This window comes from Rhodnius prolixus, unplaced genomic scaffold, assembly GCF_049639745.1.
Source record: "Rhodnius prolixus isolate KJV_2025 unplaced genomic scaffold, Rpr scaffold_6, whole genome shotgun sequence".
In the NCBI taxonomy this organism is placed as follows: Eukaryota; Metazoa; Arthropoda; class Insecta; order Hemiptera; family Reduviidae; genus Rhodnius; species Rhodnius prolixus.
The window spans coordinates 26,611,709-26,629,388 of record NW_027411634.1 but is presented as its reverse complement, the minus strand read 5'-3'; the positions used below and the strand labels follow the sequence as shown (position 1 = coordinate 26,629,388).

The following is a 17,680-nucleotide window of genomic DNA, read 5'->3' as shown; positions in this document are numbered from 1 at the left end:
AATTGAAAAGCAATTAAATGAAGTAATAGAAGTTTTATTATTTAATGGTACTCTCTCAAACATACGAGGGACGTTTGAAAAGTCCGTGCAAAGTCAGAGAGATAGCACCACTGGCGCGTATCGAGGTTATGTTTAGTTAGTAGCATCTCTTGGAAGAACACACACCAAGTTTCAGCCAGATCGGTCTATTTCTTTGTGTTTGGCATTCGTTTGAATCGAGGAAGTCGAGTGTTTTTAAAAAAATGGACGAAAAAGAATTTCGAGTGTTGATTAAACACTACTTTATGAAAGGCAAAACGCCTCAGGAGACTAAAGAGAAGCTTGATAAACATTATGGTGACTCTGCACCTTCGATTAGAACAGTTTATAAGTGGTTTCAAAATTTTCGGAGTGGCCATATGGGCACAAGTGACGCTGAACGTTCTGGACGCCCTGTTGAGGTTACTACTCCAGAAATCATTGATAAAATCCATGATATGGTGATGGATGACAGAAGAGTGAAGGTGCGTGAGATTGCTAGTGCTGTGGGCATCTCGAATGAACGGGTACATAATATTTTGCATCAACATTTGGACATGACAAAGCTATCCGCAAGATGGGTGCCGCGATTGCTCACGCTTGACCAAAAACGAAATCGTGTGAAGTGTTGCAAGGATGGTTTGCAGCTGTTCCAGAAAAATCCGCGGGACTTTAAGCGTCGTTTCGTCACTGTGAATGAAACATGGATACATCACTACACTCCTGAGACCAATGAACAATCTAAACAATGGGTTACCAAGGGGGAATCTGCGCCAAAAAAGGCGAAGAGCGTTCCTTCGGCCGGAAAGATTATGGCGACTGTCTTTTGGGATTCGCAAGGAATAATCCTCATCGACTATCTGGAAAAGGGTAAAACTATTACAGGTGCATATTATTCATCGTTATTGGACCGTTTGAAAACCGAGCTGCAAGAAAAACGCCCACGATTGGCCCACAAAAAAGTCCTTTTCCATCACGACAACGCACCAGCTCACACCTCAGCAGTTGTGGTCGCAAAATTAATGGAAATAGGGTTCCAACTCGTTTCACATCCCCCCTATTCTCCAGACTTGGCTCCCTCGGACTACTATTTGTTCCACAATATGAAGAAATGGCTGGCGGGAAAAAGATTTTATTCAAACGAGGAGGTGATTGCAGAAACGAATGGCTATTTTTCAGACTTGGACAAATCCTATTATTCGGAAGGGATCAACAAACTAGAGCAGCGTTGGACGAAGTGTATAAGCCTAAAAGGAGACTATGTTGAAAAATAAAAAAGGTTTACCCCAAAAAATTAAGTAGTTTTTATTTTTGCACGGACTTTTCAAACGACCCTCGTACACTTGCTTAATAATAAAGCGAATATAAAATCGCTTTTTTATTCACACTCTCAATAAATTAGAGTTTCTACTGAGAAGAAGTAATGGAAACGGAAGACTTTTTAAGAAGATTCTTAAGGAACATCCAAGTCACAATGTGCTGTGCAAATCTGATGATTGGAAACTGCTAAACCACTCAAGGGAAAAATTAACCCACCGTTATCTAGAATTCATCTAAACACAATCTAACCAATTTAAAAACATCAAAACAGAGCTAAAAGACATCATTTTTAAGAAAGTAGAGTAGTTCTTGAACAGCCACTGTTAAGATAGTCTTCTGGGGTATTCTAAAGTTTTGGTCAGTTGAAGACTAAAAAATCTTTTAAAAAAAATAGGCCAGACAATTACTCAATTTAAACCTAAATATAACCTAAGAGGAATTAAATATAGTTCGATAAGTTGGAGTAAATACTTTTTTAATTTATAAAAACTTTAAACTCAAGATCTCTCAGAAATAGCATCTTTAGTGATCCCCTACATTCGTTAACCAAAATGTTTACCCATAACATCATATTTTACTGCAAACATATTCACACAATTCATGAAGAAAACAGTATTCAATATTTTCTTTTTCCTTTTTTTTTTTTGCCTTTAAACTCTTATTTAGAAAGATGTTTATAGCAATAGGGAAAAAATTGTTTAACGGCAACACGAGTATAAGTACCAAATGTGCTCTTGAAAATGCCTGTCCCGGAATGTGTGAGTACAGTGCATGCTTTCACAGTAAACTTATTGGCACTTATACACGTGTTACCGTTAAACTTTTCATTCGATTGCAGATAAGTGTAGATGATTAGTAGGTTTCAATTTCATATCTTAGCAGTAAATATAAAATGTTAATTCATAAATTGTCTTATTACATCAAGAATCATGATATTCGAACGACATAGGCTGAATAAATAAACACATATTTATGAAATACCTAGTTGTTGATTTGACTTTGAAATTTGAAATGTGACTACAGAAAATATAGAATTCAAAGTTTTACAAAATTTAATAATAGCTGATGAAAAAGAAACTGCTATTAAAAGCTTATTTTTGAATAATATTCTTGGCATTCTGACGAATAAGTTCAAGTTGATAACTTAGCTCCGCAGAATTCCAAATCATGTGAAAACACCAGGTTATTTATCTCCAAATCATAATAACAGAACGTTAGAGAAAACAAACACTTCATTGCCAATTTCCACCTTTTTTTTTATTAAATGCAAAAAAAAAATACGAATTTTAGAAGGAAGATATTTTTAATTAATGAAGAAAAATATTAAATATAAAATATTCTACCAAGCTGACAAGCTTTGAACATTGAAACAAGTTACAGAATAAAACAAACGGAACAATGATATCACAGCGGAACTATATGACGGACATATCACCAGTACATTCAAGTTTAGCACAATTCAACTGGTTTTACAATTTCATTACTAAATGTAGAACATTTTGACAGAGTAAGTACTCGTAATATTTTTTTGCTTTTACAAAGAGTTTTATAAATTGTGGATTTACAAAAAAACAAAGTTGTAATTTCTTGCTTAATAGTTATATTATAAGTCTTTCGTGTGAGACGAAATGAAGTTTTAAAGGGCCTAATATCTTCGGCCAAAGACAAGCAAAAGATCCACACTAAAGTTAATGGTAGACCTACTTAATCTTTAATAGGCTTTACAGGCTAAGAAGACACATTGGTGCTCGGCCTAGTAGTTTTACAGGTCTTGGCTGAGAATGTGACGCAATAGTGCGGATCAAAGTTCACGACAATGAACCGTCACAGAGGCGATTCTAACGCGGCTTTGTGGCCAGTTTCAGAGCATTGAATTTGTGTAAGTGCTCTTTTAACCCAACAAATTTGTATTCTTAAGATCCTTTAAAGCCGCAGTGAGTTAATATTGCAACAAATACATTTCTGGTGGATAGAGTGGTCAGTAACTGGTGATGGCGAAGACCTCAATAAGTAAAATTCGACTAGAAGATGGCAATAAAATCTGACGTAATCTCATTCTCTTCGCAAAAAAAGTAGGCGAGAAAATTTTGATGTTATTTGACGAGAATAATGCTGTTATTTACAGAGGGAATAACAGAATTTGTAATAATGTTAATAATAATGAAATAGTCGGTTATTTACAGATTAAAGAAACACTAAATATATTTAAGATGACAAAAACACCTCATTAGGCAACTTTGTTCCGTACTGATTTAAATTAAAAACTATAACTTATAAACTTAAACAAATTAAAAACTAACAACTTTAATATGTAGTAATAATTTGTAAAAATGTTGAACATGTGCACAATCGGGATAATATCCATTACTTTATCCATAGTAACACGCAAGATTTTTCGAATCTCTTGACGTTTTCCGACTTTCAATATCATCATTGGTTGATTAATAAATAAGTTTATGTACAAAATTTAGGTCAGGGATACGAAAAAACAAAATATGTGTGCTACGATGTATAATGTTAGGGAGATTATAAATTTTTTGCATTTATCAACAATATTTTGATCAAAAATCTAGAAAAAAGTTATTGTTGTTTATGAGAAAGCTAAGATAACAATTTTGATGGTTTAATGGTTTAAGCTTTGTTCAAATTATTGGAATTTTCACTTCAATAAACAATAAAGGCTCTGGCGCCAGTGGATTAACATAAAAAGGAAATTTTATAAAATATTTCCTTAAGTGAAAATTTATCTATATAATGAAAAATTTAAGAGAATTTCATTTTTCCTAAAAAGATGTTCAACAAACTTTTAATTAATTGTTCAGAATAAGGCAAGCTAAACAATTAAAAGAGCAAATAATTACTGTAATTATTGTTTCACGATTGCATGAAGATAGAATAATTTTACATACAGCAATTTTGTACATGCAGCAATAAATAATATGAATTTAAGTTGAATAAAGTTATTATACTTTACTTTATACTTTAAAACTAGACATCTAAATCCTATTTCTGTTTAAATAATGAATATTTAACAGCCATAATTAAATTAATTTTCTTCAAATAAGAAAAATTCTTGTACGAGGGTCGTTTGAAAAGTCCGTGCAAAGTCAGAGAGATAGCACCACTGGCGCGTATCGAGGTTATGTTTAGTTAGTAGCATCTCTTGGAAGAACACATACCAAGTTTCAGCCAGATCGGTCTATTTCTTTGTGTTTGGCATTCGTTTGAATCGAGGAAGTCGAGTGATTTTCAAAAAATGGACGAAAAAGAATTTCGTGTGTTGATTAAACACTACTTTATGAAAGGCAAAACGCCTCAGGAGACTAAAGAGAAGCTTAATAAAGATTATGGTGACTCTGCACCTTCGATTAGAACAGTTTATAAGTGGTTTCAAAATTTTCGGAGTGGCCATATGGGCACAAGTGACGCTGAACGTTCTGGACGCCCTGTTGAGGTTACTACTCCAGAAATCATTGATAAAATCCATGATATGGTGATGGATGACAGAAGAGTGAAGGTGCGTGAGATTGCTAGTGCTGTGGGCATCTCGAATGAACGGGTACATAATATTTTGCATCAACCTTTGGACATGACAAAGCTAGCCGCAAGATGGGTGCCGCGATTGCTCACGCTTGACCAAAAACGAAATCGTGTGAAGTGTTGCAAGGACGGTTTGCAGCTATTCCAGAAGAATCCGCAGGACTTTAAGCGTCGTTTCGTCACTGTGGATGAAACATGGATACATCACTACACTCCTGAGACCAAAGAACAATCTAAACAATGGGTTACCAAGGGGGGAATCTGCGCCAAAAAAGGCGAAGACCGTTCCTTCGGCCGGAAAGATTATGGCGACTGTCTTTTGGGATTCGCAAGGAATAATCCTCATCGACTATCTGGAAAAGGGTAAAACTATTACAGGTGCATATTATTCATCGTTATTGGACCGTTTGAAAACCGAGCTGCAAGAAAAACGCCCACGATTGGCCCACAAGTCCTTTTCCATCACGACAACGCACCAGCTCACACTTCAGCAGTTGTGGTCGCAAAATTAATGGAAATAGGGTTCCAACTCGTTTCACATCCCCCCTATTCTCCAGACTTGGCTCCCTCGGACTACTATTTGTTCCCCAATATGAAGAAATGGCTGGCGGGAAAAAGATTTTATTCAAACGAGGAGGTGATTGCAGAAACGAATGGCTATTTTTGAGACTTGGACAAATCCTATTATTCGGAAGGGATCAACAAACTAGAGCAGCGTTGGACGAAGTGTATAAGCCTAAAAGGAGACTATGTTGAAAAATAAAAAAGGTTTACCCCAAAAAATTAAGTAGTTTTTATTTTTGCACGGACTTTTCAAACGACCCTCGTACATCCATTACTGCTGATCAGATATTGAATAGATTTGAAATATCATCAACACATTTTACGAATATACAGTATACAGGGTGATCCATTTAAAACGCACCAATCGCTAATAACCTTTTAGGAAAGCGGAATTTCGAAAAAACCCACGAAGTAAACCATATGTTTTTTTTTTGGTCTAGTTTTAAAATTTTCTACCCCCGATGCTGTATCTTTATTTTTGGCGGAGTTACGGTCTAAAACCCGATTGAGGTTACATGAGGACCACTAGTTTTGACAATGATTATGAGAACTATATAAACAACTGTGAAAAATGACGTTGACCCCGTTTCGATATCCCTAATATTTGTTGAGATATTTAATATCAAAGTTACCATTTTATCTATTCGTGATCAGTTTTCAATATTAATTTTCCACCAGAAATACACGTTTTGGGTGGTTCTCTGATTGCAAAAAATGTTATTGGTGACGCAAAGAACAAAAATAATAATAACTGAAGATTTTAAAGAATGTAGAGAATGTAATGGTTATGGGAGAATCAGGATAAATTTGTTTTATCATCAAATAAAAGTAATCATCACATCATTTTAATGCACCCAGTATGCAAGACTTCTTGACCTATGATTACGGTAAGAATATCTTGCCAGGGAGTTGGTCTAGTGAACAAGTGCGTGGTTTTGTAAGTGGGAGATCCCCAGTTCGAATCCCGCGTATGACTAAATTTTGTTTAAAAAAGTGTTATGATGTATTAAGTATTGTGAATGACTGCACCCGCGGGATTCGAACTGGGGAACTCCCACTTACAAAATCACGCTCATGACCACTAGACCAACACCCACTCCTCCCTGTACTTCGTACGTTTTTTCGAAATTCCACTTTCCTAAAAAGTTATTAGCGATTGGTGCGTTTTAAATGGATCACCCTGTATAACCTGGGTAATGGTAGAAGAATTAGGAGCCGAAGAGAGATCACAATCAGCAGAGAACAACCTAGAAATTGATTCCTAGGAAGTGAAATAAGTGCTTTAAGCACAATCAGACCCAATTAATTGCAAAGAGAACTACAATCTATATCTCTACAGAGGGCCTTATACAGGTTACATCTTAAATTCAAAGTCTGGCGAAGTCCAGTTAAGTAAATCGCCAGAAGAATTATCTACCATTTAAGTAACAGAGGTTAAAGAAATGGCTTAACTTTTTGTACCAAAAAAAAAAAAAACGATAAAAATGAAGCACTTCTGGCCAAGTATTTGAGTTATCTTCAAGGTTGACTGATCTTTTTTAAAAGATACCCACAAGTGTCTGAGACATCAAAATTGCAAGATAATTTGTGCATAGAACAATCCACAGACGGATACCGATACAATTTTTTTACTGACACTTTTCAAAGCAAGATCTTTTGATAGAAAATGTCAAGACAGATCCGCCTGTTAGTTATTATCTGATCAGTGCGTAGCGTTATGTAGCATCGGCGCGGTTAGCCGGCACAATCAAAAAAACTAGAATTCTTTGAGAGTATGACCTTCAGATTAAATATTTGTCATTGAACAGGTGGTCGGCAATATAATATCAGAGATCATATCCTATATTACTCGTGTCGATTCTGGTTGTTAAAAATCTACATCATTTCATTAAGAATTCAAGTACTCCATTGGAATTATTAAGTTTTACATTCTAAAGATCTCATCTAGTTTATGAAGACTATTATGGGGTAATTTTTGGAAGCAAGCAGTGTTAATAACGTAAATTGAAACAATGAGTTTCGTATTATCACTGGAAAATAGGCGATCACTGAAATTAAGTATGCACTTATTCTCCATTAAGTAGGGGATTTTGGCAGTTAGGTAATAGCAGGGATTTTTTGAATTTAGTCTAGAATCATGATGGTAAGTTACTGCTCAGTTAAATCTCAAGTTCTTCCTTCATTTCCGTCATGGACTCACGAAGAGGAAGCTGAATCTAGTATATTAAGAGAGGATTCGGTTTCTTGTTTTGGATAACTGCTACCTACGTTTGTGAGAGGTCTCCAGACTTCCTGTAGGAATAGATCAAACCGGCGGCTCGCTAACCAAAAAAAAAAAAAACGGACAACTGCCCTTCCATCTGAGGTTCCTGGTGCTTCAGAAAGTACTTAGGGACAACACGTGATACTTCTCTATGCATTCTTGGACGGACTAGGCCAAGTGCCTATGTCGATTAAAATCACATGACCTTTTCTTTAATTGTAATTATTATTTTATTTCTAATTTATGATTTTCATTCAACCGATCGAAAAAGTTTGGAGCCGTTTTAAAGAATTGGGAGTCTTATTCAGAAAAAAAAGCCCCCCCCGGTTGTCAGTCTTCTTCAAACTGTTAAACTAATGATCTATTAATTTTAAAGTAATATTTAAGGAGCTGACAGACCAAGTTACAAACTAACTCCTGGATACAAAGTAAGAGTGCTGTTGCAAAAACATCAGAGGTTTTTCCTTTAATTTTGATAAACATTTACGCCATGGCTTGGCACTTACGTACCAACTCTCAGATCTCCGTTTAAGTCGGTTCTTAGCATCAAGTTTTGCGGAGGAAATCATCGATGTATCCTTGGCCCACGAGCAGTTGCGAGAAAAGCCTCCATAGCAAGTAGCCTCTTTTGTTGATTCAATCAGCTTCTATTACCTTAACATTGATAGCAAAACTGACTCGCATAATGTTTTCCCATGTGGGGAAAGCTCAGCGATTTAATATCTTTAGGCTAGAATGTTAATCTTCAGTGGATCCCTAGACCCTCTAAGGAATAAAGAAGAACAACGGAGCTAATCATCTGGCTGAAGAAGATACAAAAAGGTACGACCAGTTGCCTTAGGAGAATATGGTGCTATAAGAAGAATAGAATAAATATTCATTAAAATAATTATAGAAGCATAAATTGATAAAACATTTCAACCTTCTTAACTGAGTGAAGTAAGAGAAAAGTTAGGTGAGGAGGATTGGAATGCAGGGAAAAAAGGAGAGGAAAAACCTGCAGCTAGTGTAGAGAGTTAGAGTAGGATATGTTTTAGTCTTCTGTGTCTGTATGTTGTAGAAGGATCGTAGGAGGCTATGTCGCGGCATAGTGGATTGGGATGGCAGTCTAGGATGGAAAGGAGTTTGAGCAGACGATTTTGGATAAAGGAGTGTACGGGAGTACTGGACGCAGTCTCGTGGAGTGAATCAATTCTAGTACGTCGTGAAGAGTCTGTTGCGAGTCTGAGAAATTTGTTCTGGGTTATCTGAAGTTTCTTGATGTTGCTACTACAAGTCAGGCTCCAGGTGGTGCAGGCGTAGAGCAAGATCGGCCTAATGACTACTTTGTTAGTCACAGTCATTTTGGAGTCACGTGAGAGTAGAGGAAATAATAGTCGTATAGCCAGTTTGCCTGAGTTTACTTTGTCCTGAATGTGCGTAGTGAAAGTCAGTTTGTTGAATAAAGTTAGCCCTAAGTACTTAACGTGGGTAGACCACCGAATGAGAGTGTTATTACATCTGATTTGTCGGTTAGTGCTATAAGAAGAGTTATACATGGCAAAAGTATGGAGGTGAATGAAGAAAAACACTAACCATTGACAAGCAATGGTCAGTACTTTAGAGTTCTTCGATTAAAGTAACAAATACTGTCTAAAGTCATCGTAGAGTTCTTGGCTTGTTTTCGGCTTGCCATTGGCCATGACCCGTCAACATCTTCAGAGTTGGGATAGCTAGATCTCCTGACAGTACGCTCTGCCAGAACCCAACATTGGTTCACATCTTCAGAAAAATCCAGTACACTTAGCAGATAGACAAGTGTTCTGCTAGGCAGTTATTTTTTTTTTTTTTTAGGATTTTGGCTGAAATCTAAGAAATAAAAGCGACAGTGGTATAAAAACGATTAAAAAAAGGATTGAACTATCTGGGATTTTTAGTTAGAGGAATAAATTAATTCCTGGAGAAATACCTACAAAATCATGCGCTAAGAACCAACCTTTTTCGTGTTCAAAGGGCCTTAAAACATTTATTTTCGAATAAATTTTAATCTCAGTCACTATTTTTAATTAATTTAATTAATCACTTAGTGCGAGGAATTGAGATAATGGGATAAATCATATGCAGTAAAATATCCTAGTTGAAAAGAATTTCTAGTTTTTAAGAGAAAAAAAATCCTAAAAAGTGAAAAGTTGTTATGCAGCTTCAAAGAACTGTTCTTATCAAAATAATGATAACAACGCGGAGTATCAAATTTGAACATAATGCGTTTTTTTTTATTATAATTTTGTAAAATAATGATTTCCCTGATCACTTAGAAATCACCAATGAAATGACAAAATTTTCATTATTATTATTATTAATATTTTTAAGTAAGCTGTTAATTGAACTATCTGTTACAGTTCACTGACAAGTATTGAAAGAACTTTCTTTGTTAAAGATCATTGAAAAAAACAAATAAATTTTTCAATAATTTCTAAGTAATGTCGGTTTTAATGGCGACTGTCAAATTTTGTCTTTCCTCATTTTTGAACTTATAAGAAAAAAGAAATGAATAAAGAGGTATCCAGCAAACTGTCTAGGTACAGATAAGAACGACATGGAATGTATACAAAAAAATAAAAAGTACAAAGCTGATAATTACCTTGAAGCTGACGTCCTGAAGATGTCTGTCTAAATTACTTTTCTACTTAAGAGTATTAAAAAAGAAAAACTAGACGTTGTACACTGCAAACATCACAGCTCTTTCAACGCTTACTGATAGAGACGCATGAAACAACACAGGTGGACGAATCGACAACTACTACCAACCTTGGTGGGAAACTCCAAGTGAACCCCCTCTACTAATCAACAACTCCACACCAAGTACTTTTTTTTTTATTATGTACATTTGTAGCTACAGATAAGGAATGACCAGCTGACAAGAATACAAGACAGGAGAGAGGGAACTTAAAGTGGTGGTACTATTTCCCACAAGTTGTTGCTACAGCTTTGTCACACCTTTTGGAAAAAAAAGAAAGTAATTTACGTTAAAAAACTGAGTTACTTGGGTTTCCCTTACATCTTTTGGGGAATTTTGAATATATATAAAAATTACAAAACACGCATAAAATAAATTTGCATTCTTTACCTTTCATATAATTTAAAAGTAGAACTCATATGTATCAACAATATTTAGGAATTACCGATACTTCAGGATTTGTTAATAAGGGTTTACCCACTAACGTATAAAATACAAACTTTTGATCAAACAGGTTATGCAAAGAATAGAACCAGTAACCGTACTTAATAAATTATATTTATTAATTGAAAAATCTAACCAGAAACCATCGCTATTTCTTAATCTCATCTTAATAATTTCTGCAAATTTTCCACATCAAATTGTTTTTAGATTTCCTGAGTAAAAATGTCTTTTTACTTTTAAAAGAACTGAAAACAGAAGAAAGTTCAAATCTTTTCTATTTTACTAGGAAAATGGCTCCAATAATTTCCATAATCGTTACCATATTTAGATCTTTCACTTTTATTTATAAGTTTTTGTTTTACAGGAAAAATACTTTAAGAGGGATTTTGGAGGAGGTGATCTTAGGCTCACCTATGATGGGATAGTTCAGTGCAAAGTGCATCAGGGTGAACAGAGTGGGCCAACACTCACTGACGACGACTTTGAGAGTCGTCACTTTAACTAGTCAAGCCAACAGATGGATTTTTCTTTTGTCAGAACAGGATAGTTAAATAATTACTCTCGTAATTACATTGACCCTTTGTTAAATTAGAATCAACCAACATTTGGTGAAAGTTCACACTAAAGAATTTGTAATGTAAATTATTCTTCGAATATCTCTGTAACTCACCACTTCTCTTTATAGTCTGAGGCTGAAGAACCCTTTAGCCCCAAGTAGAGGTGGAAACGTCCTCCAAGTATCCTGTTTAGATATGTTTTAAAAATTACTTTGCCAGTCAACGGAGAACATATCTCAAATAAAATACTAGTGGGCTAGTCTCTTGTATTTGTAAAGATGGATGGAGGCTTCAACTCCTAACCATTTAGGAGGATAGTATTTTTACTCCACTGCCTTCGGTTATAGTACCTACCCAGTGTTTTAATCTAACCTACAACGTGCCGGGCGCTAACGTCTTTTAAATTCATTTTAAGCCTATCCTTAACCGTTTTGTCAGCTTCATTTTGTGGATGTGGTCCCTGCGTCTCGGCCAGTGAATCATTTTTACATTCAATAAACACAATTATGGTAGACGAAACCTTGCCTAGCTTCTGGCAAGAAGAGTACTTCGCGTTTTGTGTCAGTATGACGGGCTAACTTAATTAAGGGATCGGCTCTTCGAAGCTGAAAAATCCATCCATTCATACTTTGCCCAGGAATCTCTTACCAAACTTCGAAGTGTAGTTAAATAGACAGGACTGGTGTGCTCTCACTAATTGATGCCACAATAGTTCCTACGGGTCGCGCTGGTGTCTGTTTTTCTAAAAATTATTACTACAAAATTTGTTGCTCTTTACTGTCTACACAGCATTTGGCCTTTTCAATTATTCGCACAAATAGAGTTACTTTCTTTTATAACCAATTCTATAAAATGTATCAGTTTGAGAATAAAAAATATTAGGATAAGACTAATTTAATTTCTGGTGTGGAATAATTAAACTTCAGAATGTTTGATAGTTGCCAAGATCCCTTACAAGTTTCTTTACATGTTTCAATCAATGCGCGATTATATTCGGAGGGTAGATTATTGCGGCGACAGAAAAGTTGATAATTATACAAGTAATTCTTGGTATAATAAGAAAACCAATTTCTGATTTTGGGAGATGCTACCAAGTAATTAACTCTTTAAAAATACTATATAAATTAAAAAGTTGAAAGAAAAAGGATACAAACTTGTTATCAGATAAATAAATGAGAAATGATAAACCACAACGTAAAGATAAGGAATAGTCTTTGATATTTCGGTCACGAAAAAGATTTTACATCCATAGAGTTATATACACTTTCCCAAGGTTGTTAGTAATTTAAATAAGATTGTGCTGGGGTTTACAGGTAGATTATTTAATTAAATAAAAATCTAAATAAATTTAAAATGAGATTGGATGTCACAGTGCTAGATAATATCGTTGATTTGATCTGCCATGACTCAAGCGAATATTCACACCAGATTTCTTTTAATTTCAACATAATATTAGTACTTATTTAAGTACTCCATTGGTACCCGTTAGACAGTCTACATGCTTGTAGTAATTCTAAAGTAAAGCAACAAATTCTAATGGAAAGGTCAATGTATGTAACCTTTTAAATGTTAGATAACTTGAAATAAAGGCATTTTGAGGACATTTCTTAATAATTTAACATTAATTAAAATTATGCAATCGTTTCAATGTACTCCATTTATAATTACATTATTTAATTCTGGTAGCGCATAAAAAAAGGTTTTAAATGCGTCTTACCATAATTAATCAAAAAATTTGCAAGAAGAACAAAGAAATTGAACGAAACATCATGAATTATGGCTCTTTTATACTTTTACGCTATCTTTGCACAGCTACAGGAAGTGTTCTTCCCAATTACACTTGGGAAATGTTACTAAATTTTTCACTAGTACCCATCCTTATCCACCTTAAAAATAAAATAAAATAAATTAGGGTAGATTTTAACAGTTAATGGAGCTGGTACCATTTTTCGAACTTGTATGCGAAATTGAGGGCCAAATATATCCAGAAATTCCCTTAGAAAAAGAACGTTTTCACTAGTGGTGCGGTACGGACGGGTTGTTCACATAAAGAAATTTTTTTTTGAAAGCTTTAGATTCGAAAGGAGTTTGTTATTTATGGCTACGATTTACCAAGGAATTGGTTAAGATCTTGATCGGTATGAGAGCAAGCGTTTGATTGTCGGGATTCGAAGAACCTCAAAGTGATTTTTCTCAGTTATCAGGCACACTGACTGATATTTCTGTTTGGATCTACAGTTCAAGTCCACAATGGCTTTGGAAAGCACTCTCGCAACAGTAGATCGACAATAATTTCCGGATCCGACACAATATTTTCGACCCAAAATTCTTTTTTATAAAAAAATAAATGTTGATAAATTGGCCGACATTTTAACTACCCCCAAGGTCGACACTAAACAATACTTTAATCAGTAACTCAATGAAATAAAATATAAAAAGGAAAACAAAAAACACTTGTTTAGTTTTGGAAAATTGTAATTTAAATAAAACAATTTTCACCTAAAATAAAGGTTAGTCCAATTAATATTATATCGGGAAAATAAGTTTCAAAGTATGTGAGATAAAAATACCTAAAAATAAAATGTTTTAAGTAAACAAAAAATTATTTATTTGTTAATACATAAACATGAGCCATATGTAAGGCAAGTTGGATAAAAAGATAACAAATTTGTAAAGAAATAGAATCCAGTTATTCTATGACGATTAATAAAACAAATGCATGTTTATATTGACTTCATTAACGTATACATATATTTTTTGTTAATGGCGAACAGTTTTATGCAAACATTAAATCTCAAAAATTTCTGTGTTCACTCTCATTCTAATGTTAAGTGTAATGTCAGAGTTCTGAAACAGAATTATTCGCGGTTGACTAAGTTTGTACCAATGAGATGATAGCAATAAATAAAAATAAATAAGGTTAAACGGAACAATGATTGGTCCCAAAAGTTAAGAGTTAAGAATAATTGGACTTAATATAATTTTCAGCAGTTCGAAGAGATAGCCATGTCTGCAATTTTTATAATTTCTATAAAAACTATAGAGTACAATTGTTCAGAATTGAGGCTTAGAGTAGAATTGTTCAAAACAAGAGGGGTTGTAGGTAAAACTGCCTATAGTTTCTTCGAGATACACCGTTTTGTAACATCTCCCCGATATTCAAATTTAATAAACAGCTCAGAGCACACATACAAGCTCAACGCCCAAAAGCCGCCTTCGTAAAGCCTTTATGAGACCTTCTACGCTCTGTTTGTAAGAAAACTTACTCTTGTAACACCTTCAAGGTAGCCAGAGCACGTGGACCAGTGTCATCCTCAATCAAGAGAACCTACAATGATCATTATCGACAGACTTTGCTCTGACCCATTCCCCATAACTCTTATAAGCTATCTTATATTAATTTAATTAACTTTTATGTGCGCTCTATTTTGAGACTAAGTATTTTAAAGAAGAATGCAAACAAGATCCAAGTTTTACTTTCTGAAATATATAGAGAGAGAGATTTGAGCAACAATAGAAGCAACTATAATCTTTTACAAATATGAACATATTTTTTTAACGAATAGTTATAGTACTGACAGTGAAAACTAAGCAAAAACATGCCACCACAATTATAATACTTTTTGATTGTTCCGACCTTGAGAGAACAACTAACTCTGCTCATTTATTTGTTCTAAGCGATGTTTTTCTTACTAATGTAAATATTTGGACTGTACTCCTTAAAAATGAAACTTGTTTCCCATTTAATTTTATTGTTATATTCAATTTTTATAAAATTATTGTTGTTAATTCAGGGTCAAGCAGAGTAAAGGGTTCTTTCTATCCATTATTACAGACATATTTATATAGAATATGTACTTCTTAGATTAAAAGCTTGATTTTACAAAATCACAAAATTATTACAAACCTACTGAACTTTTGAAAATTACAATACAAATTAATGTACTCAGATATTGACGCGACTTAAATAAAAAATAAAATAAAATAAGAATAATAATATAAATGACAAATGAAATATTTAAAATAAATATATTTAATACATTCTTAAAATGAATAAATTATCCCACTAATGGCCAATAATAATAATAATAAATACTCTCAAATAAATAAAAATAAAATAGAGATTTAAGGCAATGCCAATAAATAAAATAAACTCTTTCCACTAAACTGAAATGTACTGGTTAAACGTTATAATTCTCTTTGCTTCAAAAACACACACGTGAACTCTCACAGACTTTCTTTGTTCTTTCAAAGATTTGTTTTTTTTTTTAATACTTTGTTCACACAACACATTGTGTAAAACATCACTTATTGTAAGAACATATAAAATATCTTATAGAATCAATCAATTTTGTATACTTCATTTGCAACTAAGTGCATCACAAGAGGATGCATACCTGAACTGACAATTTCATGTTTGTAATGTATTACAAAATCTCTTTTCGGCATAAAAAATATGTTTTAAAACAGATATTCAAATCATGAAAGATATGTACGCAAGTAATTTATTATTAGTAGACAATTAATGCTGGCCTAAGGTAGAGAGGAAATGATTATACATAGAATAAAATTAAAAGAAAATTATGAGAAGTGGGAGCTAAAGATGAATATGGATTAAGCCGAGCACCTAGCCAAATCTAAAGGAGACCCAGTGGTAGAATATGTTCAAATTAGAACAGTGAATTAATTTACGTATCTGGGCACCATTTTAGATTATAATGACACTTATGTTGAGATTTATTATTATGAATTTGACAAAGTAAGCAACAGTGGCTCAATTCGATTCTTTTGAGTACTAAAAATCTTTACCATTAACACTAAACCTACCACGACCGGTCAATTGACTGTTTTTTAAATTTGATTTAAATTTTCTAATTACAGCGTCATCATACCGCCATTAAACTTCACGACTTTTCCTAAAATGTGTGTACAATTGTTTTTATAATATTCACTTCTTTTCCTAATATTTGATTTTTGAGAAAAATTTGTAGTCGCTCTTAACTAACGCGACCGGTCATTTGACCGGCTGAATATTTTCATTTTATTTACTTATTATTTAATATTTTATTTAATTTATTTATTTATTTTTGTAACAGAATTCTCTCAAAAACTCAATTTGATAATGCATTTATCGGATTATTGTTTGCATGTGGTGCATATGAGGCGAAAAATGTACGATTTTGCCCTTTTCACTGGAACAAAAATAGGGACGAGCATTCTTCTCAAACATTGTGAGCAGAAATATATAGACGGAAATTTTCGAGGTTTATTCGAGTGGATCAAAGAAATAATCGTTTACAAACCGATAAATTTGCTTTGATTTCTAAATTTTGGAACAAATTCGTTGAGGATAGTCAAAACTGTTCTAACCAAGAGCATATATCTCTTCCAAGGACGTTTGTTCCCAACAAAGTCAAGATGCAGATTTACTCAGTGCATGCCAAATAAACCGGATAAATTTGGTATCAAATCTTGGCTAGCGTTCGATACAATAAAAGGCTTTCCATTTTTGGAAAAACGTGAAAGCAGAGAAACCTTCAGTTCCGCTTGGGGAGTTTGTCGCTCTGAAATTAGCAGAAATGAATACATCTCGTGGAAGAAATATAACCATAGAAAATTTCGGAGATGGCCTCAACAAATAGTATTCAATATCCTAGACTTAACCCCGGGTTAAATGCATGGATTTTGTATCAAAAACTACCGGAAGTGAAATTTCAAGGCAAAATTTGTGTTACCATTGCAAAAGCATGACAAATACTAGTACAAGAACAAATGGTCGGAAAATAGCCAAATAAGATACTGCAAAGGCAATAAGACTAAAAAATGCTGTCTAAAATGTAAAAAGTAAGTATGCGGGAAATTTGCAATTGAGAAGCCTGTAATTATAAAAAATGATGCAAAAAAGAGTAAAATCTACGAGATTTATTTTTAAACAAAAGAAACTATGCTTTTTCATTGTTAACTAATTATTATCTTCATTCTAAAATAAGAAATTTAAGTGATTTTAAAGTGCGGTCATTTGACCAGTCATGGTAGGAATAGTTATGCATAAATGTCGGTAGGTTTAGTGTTAACAACAAAATAAAGGCGATACATCTTTAAACTTAAACAAAAGAAACAAAAACAAACTTAATGGATCCGCCCACAAATTGAGTTAATACAGTCTGTATATGTATCTGTAGATAGACAGCTGGATTTAGATAATGAAAGATAAACAAAACAGCATAGATAATGATCATAGTTCCATTCTCTTCAATG

At 33.8% G+C, this 17,680-nt stretch overlaps 1 protein-coding gene across 6 annotated transcripts in view; it reads right to left on the bottom strand.

Annotated features, from left to right (window-relative positions):
• LOC141461142 (uncharacterized) overlaps positions 1–17,680 on the bottom strand; it is a 127,745-nt gene that overhangs the window by 19,837 nt on the left and 90,228 nt on the right. The gene's annotated exons all lie outside the window — the stretch shown is intronic.